Source organism: Pundamilia nyererei, unplaced genomic scaffold, assembly GCF_000239375.1.
Source record: "Pundamilia nyererei isolate P.nyererei 1_Seehausen unplaced genomic scaffold, PunNye1.0 scaffold00148, whole genome shotgun sequence".
NCBI classification, from domain to species: domain Eukaryota; kingdom Metazoa; phylum Chordata; class Actinopteri; order Cichliformes; family Cichlidae; genus Pundamilia; species Pundamilia nyererei.
The window spans coordinates 115,013-121,899 of NW_005187549.1; the positions used below are offsets into that span (position 1 = coordinate 115,013).

At 37.4% G+C, this 6,887-nt stretch overlaps 1 protein-coding gene across 2 annotated transcripts in view; it reads right to left on the reverse strand.

Moving 5' to 3' along the window:
• phactr4a (phosphatase and actin regulator 4a) overlaps positions 1-6,221 on the reverse strand; it is a 33,840-nt gene extending 27,619 nt beyond the window's left edge. Inside the window, exons 1-2 of one of the 2 annotated variants that reach the window (XM_013913748.1) lie at positions 5,861-6,221; positions 1,275-1,390 (exon numbers count right to left, since the gene is read on the reverse strand). The gene's annotated coding sequence lies outside the window, so the exon portion shown is untranslated. The remainder of the gene's footprint in view (positions 1-1,274; positions 1,391-5,860) is intronic. The other variant, XM_013913749.1, reaches the window with a different exon arrangement.
• Positions 6,222-6,887: the final 666 nt, after the last annotated feature.

The window sequence follows — 6,887 nt, forward strand, 5'->3', positions numbered from 1 at the left end:
AAAAAAAATCGCAATTAGATTATTTTCCATAATCGTTCAGCCCTATTATAAAGTGTCTTATTTTCCTTGATATCAAATGTGAATGTGTCCATATGTCCACTCTTCTCTTCCTGTTTTCTTATGAAGACAGAGAGCATGGGAGCTTCTCCCCCCTCCCATCCTGTTTTTGTAACAGACACGTCAAACTGCAAGCCTAACCTTGCTGCACAAGGAGGTTAATTCTGATTGGCTCACTTCCAAACCTGGCCCGCCTCTCTACACAACTTAAATCCAATTGGAGCTTGTTTCACTAGAACATTTTCCTCTTGAATTTATTTAGTCATCATCTTGCTTTCTTCAGAAAAGAAAGGGATGTTGACGAAAACTATGCCTATATACAGACCTATATACAGTTCACTTGTTAATAAGCTGGCCTGTCGGGTGAAGCATGTTATGCCAATATGCATTTTCACAAAAATCTTCCGGAGGTTTATTTAAACCCTGTATGAGTTACCACAAAAATGTATCTGTGCAAAAATGTGAACAAGCTCTACTTAAATCTCATTAACACCAAACTATCAAACAGCCGACTAAATATTATAGGATTATTGTTCAGACTCACACTGAACATTAAGTCTTAAAACAATATATATAAATATCTTCTGTTTTTTTGACATTTCTCATTAATGTTCAAACATGGCTGACACATCATAATTCAAAATCAAAAAGTAATTAAACTGCTTTCAAGGGACTAATGGCAACATCGTCGTCCCCAGGCTAGCAAATCACTGTTCTTAATGTCATGTTGCTTTAAGACCAAGCAGCTGGGTGGATTGGTGACTGATCATAGTTAAGTTCCAGATGACAAGGTCAAACAAGCAGCTGACATTGACAAACTGACAGTGTGTGTTTTCTCTCCCAGGGAGCATCACAGGAGCTATTCACAGCATTGCTCCGCTTGCCAGTTGGTCAGAAACAGTGGGTGCAGCTACATGGTGACATCAACAGAGGTGGGTCCTAACAGCAGTATCATGCTGCACTTTGGAATGTCAAAAGTCTCCTGCGAACAAACTGGTATAACCCCGCCCGTGTGACTGAACAATGTGTACATTACAAAATAAAAGAGTGAGTGTAGGTAGGCGAGAATTAGACCTTTTCTTTACTTTTCTTTTGATGAAGCACAGGATGTTCTATGTGAATTCAGCTGCAGTCATGATGAAGAAAATGCACAATAAGCCAATAATTGTTATCTGTATGAGATTTGTATTTTAAAATGCCATTATGAGTCAACTTACTTTGACTGAAGGTCATTGATTATCAATAAAATGCTCCCTCAGAAACAGCGACCTTGAAGTTTTTCCTTTTCTGACTTCTGGTTCCAATGGGGAAAACGTCAGCAGCTAAAATGATCCTGTCAAGTATACAAACATTCAGGAACATAAGGCAAGACACAAAAAGTGAACTTCCTTGTAGATGAGCTGCTTTGAAAACCTGCTGAGTAAGCAGTTTATGAGATACAGTTTTAGTTTGTGCCATTTCCTTGGACTGTAGCAGAGATCCCCCCCAAACACCACTTATGAAAAAAGGAAAACAAGTTGCTCATTTACAATAAAACATTCATTACCTCACACTGAAACAAGAGCACCAACTCCGCTTTTGAACTTTGAGTTTGAGTTCAGCAACTGTCCAACCCCTCTGCCTCAACCATTTTGGTTCAGTCCAACTGGTTTGACAAGTCTTGGCCTACATGCTCAACAGCTGTAGCTGCGCTGTACTTCACTTCAGCTATTCCACTTCTCTTAAGCATATGTTTACTTAAACATGTAACTCCTAGGTATTCCCCAAAATGCCAAACATCCGCAACAGTGCACTAACTCAAAACACTGACATCCACTATATAAATAGATGCACACTGTTAATAGTAAGAATGCGTGCAAATGGCATGTAAAAATAGGTCCTGCTTGCCTAATGATAATATTTTTATAACTACTAATAAATCTGTTCAATCTGACCCAATACCGATGCATAGTTTTATTACTTTCTTCCTGATAAGCAATAACAAATAGATAAAGGCTTATTTCCAACTGATGGGTAAAAAAAGAAACTGATACACAGTTACACTCACAAATAATTCACTAGATCAAGTTCAGCACCATTGCAACCCAATTCTGCTCTCAAATATCCTCCGAGCACTGGTGCCGGCTGGCAGCACAGCAAACACAGAGGTGAGTTAATGTGCACCAGTTTATGTGCATGTACAAGAGTGTGAAAACCAGAACAGCTGAGCCAGTGGACTGAGGCCTTGGGACACCACGTGAACATGTGCAAACACACGCACACAATCCTGTCACTGCTTTACAGAACAACCAAAGGTTGAATAGGTGATAGCCCAGCCTCTGATTTACCTTGGTTTTCAGTTAGTGCTTCCATGTTAGCTCTGACTTAAACCCACATCACACAACTTAAACAGCAGCTAGATTTTCAGGTCTGGTAATAGGAACAAAGTTATGTCCTCACATTTCTGTGAAAAGCAGATTTTTTCTGAAGCATGGTATTCAAAAAATCTTGTATTTAAATCTGGGGGATAATGCCACAAAAGTATTATAGTCGCATGACTTTCAGGGGGAGAAAAAAAGCGTTTTGAAACTATTTTTGTGGAAAAGTCAGCAGACTTTAAAATCAGGTTTCATTGAAAAACATTTTTACTGGTGATTCTGTATATGCAGTTTTTATATTCCAGTGACCAGTGAAGTTAATTTAGATAATACTGTGTACAGCCCTTACCAAGATAGTTAGTGTTAAGTGGTATGCTAGAGCTACCTAATCTCAAGTGCGATATGAATTTTTTTTGAAACATTTTAATCGAGGATAAAGTAAAGAGAGCAGAAACAACAAAACAACATGTGACCAAAACCAGAGCTGTGACGTGGCGACATGGCTCGGGCCTCTCCAGGTAATGATAACATGTTAATTAAGGCTAACAATTATTTTTACCTGAGAACAGAAACATTTGTGGAACAAAACCTGAAAGGAGTTTATTTTAAAGCCATACTTCACTGCTACTCTGTGGAAACATTACAACTACCAAAAAGTGGCAGTTCAACTAAGGAAAAGAAAAATATGCAGATTGTTAAATACTTCATCTACAATATTTAGCCCAAATATTACACACTGTTAATAGATCCTAAGAGTAGATAATTTACTTATAAATAATAAAGTTTAAGTAGAAAAGTAAGTGTACTTTTTATTTGCAGTAGCAATTCATTAGCATGGCATTTATTTAGCAACACAGACATTTTGCTAATGCCAGTTGCCAATGAAAATGTAATTATACAAAAAAAAAAATCCATGTGAAGCAAAAATGTAACTTTAGGGTTCTGAGTTTGTTTGTTTTTAAACATATTTATTTTGGAGCAAATTTGTAGAACTTTCACAGTTTTCCATCAGATGTGACTACACAAGTAATTTTATGGAGCTTCTTTGTGCCAATTAGTCATAAATTTTGAAGGACTTTTCCTTCATAACAGACGTTTCAAGCATCCTCCAAAGACATGCCGGCCAGACCCATTTGAAAATTTCTTTGGAAAAAAGCTTCAAAATAACTGCAGAAAACAATGACCTGAAGGCCTCACAAAGATGGTTGCTGAGTGGAAAAGTTTGATTCTGGAAGGATTGTGTTTATACTTTAAAGGAACCATTGAAATATATCATATCAAATGTATCGTAACAAAATATTATTGTCCTCTTGTTTACTGTAGTTTTTAATCTCCAAACACCTGAAATGATCTCAAATTCAGCAAAAATTTCCACTTTTGTCTTTTTGGGTTTTTTTTGTTTTTTTTAATGTGTTTTAGGCAAGAGCATGGCCTTTTTTCAATGTGTCAATTATCCTTCTTCAACAAAAAAGATTACTCCTTGAGCCACTTAGACTTTTATCTAATTTGGTTGTCACTTTTCATAAAATGCACATCATGAGACTCTCACAGCTCCACACACCCAATCCACAGTGATTACTCTCACGAATTTAAACCAGGTCCAAGAATTTTCCTTAAAAATAAAGTTAGCACTTCAAGCTGTCAACATACTTTGTTAAATGTCGACCTGACTCTGTTTTAACGGAACTAAAGCAATGTTTAATGATGGCAGATTATGTTAAAACTTGCAAACCATTGCATAATGAAATATGTTTTTTGAATTATTTCCTTTAAATGTCATTTCATGTTTTTGTTAGCACTTTTAGTAATGTGTGATTCCTTCGAAAAGTCAATCTTTAGCTGAAATGCTGCGGTTGTACTGCACTGGCAGTTCGTAAATTTAATTTTTTATTTTTCCTCCTCACACAATCGTGTTTGTTCACTGTAAGCTCCCAATTAGCTCACTCTCAGCTCATGGAAAAAGGGTCAGGGTTGTGCAGAGCTGAGAGGCGCACAATCAGCCATTGTGCTACCTTTATTGTGCAGGCCTGGCGATCACTAAATGAAGCTATGAGTAACTGCGTAGCTCTCAGTGAAACACTTTCATCAGCTCATGGTGCCACATGCATTCGAATTTAAGTCCCACAGCTCCACAACATTAAAATAATCACATTCTTTGAGCTATTTATATCCCACTAACCCTTATGTGCAACTGTTTACAAAACTAGCTTGTTTTACACTTGCATGCAATTTTTTAAGGCTCGACAATATCTCTCACAGCATGAGAAAAAAAAACTAACTTAAAGCATTTTTTTTATATATATATATTCTCGAGCTTTTTCTTGCTCTGCATTAATTACAAGAAGGTGGGGAGAGGGCAAAATTAAAAAGGGATTACAGTTCTATAAAGCCAACTTTTAAAATTTAGTGACAAATTCAACTGTGACAAAACTGATAGCTGATTATCTGCCAAAAGATCAATCATGGCAAACAATTAGGTGGTTATCCCTTTTCCCACCATTTGAAAAATATGTACCTTCAAAAAGTCCTATCCTATAAAGCCTCTCAACGTCACTTCATAGTGTTACATACCTTTAGGTAGTCTGACTTTTATGGAATTATTTTCGTATGCGTGTTCAGTGAGTGTGGTCCTGGTCAAATGCAAAAAACCACAACATCCATCTGAATGCATATCCCAACAACAGGACAATGCACAGCTGCCTGTCTAGCACAAAAACAAACTGTGGCTCCTACAGGGCGTATTACTGTTTTCAAACAGGTCTAAAGGCACCGGGTGCCTGTCAAGGCATGTAGACCGATATGTGAATGGAATGCACTTCTCTGGAAATCAAATGGCCTAGACCAACAGGGCCCATTTCGACATTAGTATAATGCGATGTAATAACTCAGAACGCTTGATCTTCTTTCTTAAGATCTCTTTTAAGTTATTCAAAAGTAAGGCAAAAAAAAAAAATACAAAAACACAGGATATGCTAATTGTGTAGTAGTTGCTGTCTGCACTGAGAACGACATGTAAGAAGCATTGAAAGAAACTATTAGAAGGTTATTTTCAGCTATTTGGCATCGCCCTAGCCAACGTTACGTGTACAGTAAAGGCCAGGCAGGTACAGGAAACTACATAACAGAAGCTAATTGGGGGAAAGGTCCTGTGAAACTATTTCGATACACATTCCTTTACGTTGTTTTCTGTCTTCCATTTCATTTTCTCTTTCCACCCTGAGCAACCAAAAGTTGGGTATGTTCCCATGAAACAGAAACGTATCACAGCAGCACCTGTACAAAAGCTAATCCCTGGCTGCTGCTAACTAAAGTTAAGTAAGAGCCAGCAACAGGTGGTTACTGTCCTCCTACTGTAGCATTAGCTTTGCTAGCTAATGTAAATTAGCTTACAGTTGTTGCTCAAGCTCCTAAAGACCGATACAATGTGTTGTACAACGGTGACTCACCTTTTCCCGTACTCGGTCAGCCTGGGTGGTATTTATCCAAAAGGCTGGTGATTTTTCCGTTTTTGTTCTGTTTGATTGAACCCTTCTTACTTTTGACACTTGTCGCTGTTGTCCATCACAGGGGAGAGAGCAAGGCGGAACTAGCTCCAGTAAGTACCTTTGCAACCAACCCGAGCCCCAAAACTAATTTTCGCTCCAAAACACATGCGGCAAGAAAGCATCGCCTGAATTTAACTCCAAGTGCTAAGATATGCCGAATAATACTTTTGAAAGTTCTTTGCTAAGACTTTGCTGCCAAAAGGTGTTGAACGTAAACTCGCAAGGGAGATTAAATACTGTCGCGCATGCGCAATTCTTCAAAGGGTGCTCGCTCCCCCACAGAGAGAAAAAAAAGCCAGACGCAAACCTCAGAAACCACGTGATTTTTCGGGGCTGGTTTGGTCAGTTTTGTGGAGAAAGTTGAAAAAGTGTGGTTCAGGTTTAGGAACTGAAACGCTTTCACTACAAAATAACCCCATAGATAAGAAAACATATATATATATATATGTTTTCTAATAATTAAAGATTAAATAATACAATACAAGAATAACGGTAGTTTTTATTTATGCGTAATTTTAAAATCCTTAAATACTTGCCTGTGAATTATTGAAATTGGTGAAACTGAAAATTAAGCATATGTTATATTTTCTGGACACCCTTTAAATACCTGGGATCAAAAGTATTTGCTCACCTAGCCACTATATATTTATTTATTTATTTATTTATATCAGAATATTTCATATGTTGTTTTAACATTAGGTTAATCATAATGTCCACACGTGCCTCAGAGTTGATTGAGAAGTGAAGAGGCACTCAAAAAGTATTAAAGAAGATAATAATACTCAAAAAAGCACAACTCTTATGAGAGACATACCAGAGTTGGCTGGTTTGCTCAGATTAGCAAGTGGGTTTAGTTAAATAAAAATGTAAGAAGGTTAAGTCATGATTATTGATATACAGCATGGCCCAGCTACTCCTTTACCGAGTC